The 1751-nt window shown below is 55.9% G+C and overlaps 1 protein-coding gene across 1 annotated transcript in view; it reads left to right on the top strand.

Annotated features, from left to right (window-relative positions):
* LOC113212756 (teneurin-a-like) overlaps positions 1-1751 on the top strand; it is a 495982-nt gene that overhangs the window by 164563 nt on the left and 329668 nt on the right. The gene's annotated exons all lie outside the window — the stretch shown is intronic.

Genomic DNA, 1751 nt, shown 5'->3' with positions numbered 1-1751 from the left:
GCACCGTACGTGCTCGTGCATATTTATAAGGCGTGCTGGCTGCGCGCGACGGACACGCATGGCGGGCGCCGGGGGTGGGAGCGACCGGGGGTGACGCCCGGCGCGACCAGAATCCGGCCGCGCGTCCAATTTTCGAGGTGAATCCACTTAGGTGGGGCGTATAGTTACACGGCCGGATGGGGAGAGGGGGGGGAGTGGGAGTGATCTGATGAGCGGGCCGGGCATTGACTCCGCGTGCGGGCTGTACGGCCTGCGCCCACAACCAGCCCTTATAGGTAACTGGTAGCGAGGACCGGAAACCCTAGTGTGTGACTGTCGCTCACTTTTGTGTGTGTGAACGACATTCGCAGACATGGTGGCACAAGTGTGTGGATTTCTAAGGAAAATTCACTATTTTACCACCTTGTGAGCTCGAAATGGCACGCACACATCTATCAGCGTGCGCCATTCACACACTTGCGTCCAGTCGTTGGCTGCGCCGTGTTGCGGCGGCAGTGCGGTATAACCCGGAGAGGAGTCAGCGCCCCAGTGTGTGTCGAGGTCCTCTAGTTTGTCAAGGAGTCCATCAGACGCGCGGGGCAGAGGGGGGAGGGGGAGAGGGTTGGGACGGCTTTGGTCCGCCCCATCCGTCAGTCACTTGACTCGCCGCCGCTGCTGCCCTTCTCTCTCCTCGCCCCCTCACCCTCTCCCTGCTGTGTCGTCCGACCATGGCTAGACCCGGGGGACCGGTCAGTACACAGCAGAAGACGTAATGCTGTTAAATAGTAACGCGTTTATTAGTTTTCTCAGTTGTCATTGTGCGTTTTAGTACCACCCCGCCATTTTTTCTCAACTCTACCTCTCATTTTTTTACGTAGAGTAAAGAAGGCTGGGCAAGATGGACGACCGCTTGTTCCAATTCTTCATCTTTATTCTTGAGGCGGAGGCGGGGGGCCTCGATATCAAATCAAATCTCATTTCAGAGATGCCGCTTCCTCGCCGCCCCTTCATGAGCCTCTGATGAGCCCCCCGGACCCGGCTGGCCTGGCCGCCAGCGCTGTGTCCGTTAAAGATATTGAAAAGAAACGCAAGGCGGTGTGGCCGCATTCAGGGCCGCACCGCCTCTGAAAGCCTGTGATTTTCTCCAAAGATATTAATTATTTCCTTCTCCCCCCCCCCCTTTTTCCCTCCCTGCTTTCCATGTCGTCGCTTTTTCTCTTCCCACCGCGGCCTCGTTCTCCCGTCCTACTCGTCAAACCCGCGCAGTGTTCGACGTAATGTGGGTCGCTTCTAGTGTCCGCGCGGCGGTCATGTCATGTTTTAATTGGAACCTCCAAACCCTGCAAATCAAAAACAAATGTACTTGTAGGGATGAATGGCCAAAACCAATATTTGTGAAAAGAACTTGTATTAAGGTTTCAAATACCAAACTTGAATTCTCGTCGTTGCGCTATATTTTGACGTAATATACACATCGCCCTGATTGATTTCTCTTTCGAAAGTCACGTATCGGTGATAAGAACAAATTGAGGGGGGTGTAGTGCACATAGTCGTACAGTATGTTTGTGGGCTGGGGCTCGTGCTAGCCGTGATTTAGTCGTAACCCGACTACCACCGCGCCCGCCGGCCGAACCCCGCCTAGTCCCTCGTTGGCGCTCGGGGCGTGGTGGGGCGGGGCGGTCGGGCGGGCCGGCGGGAGAGGAGCCTACTTGAGCCTTCGCCGACATACAAAACGGTGAATTATGCGCAGAAACGTGATCGTCGCTGGGGGT

The sequence above is a fragment of the Frankliniella occidentalis genome, unplaced genomic scaffold (genome assembly GCF_000697945.3).
Source record: "Frankliniella occidentalis isolate FOCC.00 unplaced genomic scaffold, Focc_3.1 Scaffold58, whole genome shotgun sequence".
Taxonomy (NCBI): Eukaryota; Metazoa; Arthropoda; class Insecta; order Thysanoptera; family Thripidae; genus Frankliniella; species Frankliniella occidentalis.
Note: the sequence above shows the minus strand (reverse complement) of the source record. Positions and strands in the feature narration are given on the sequence as shown.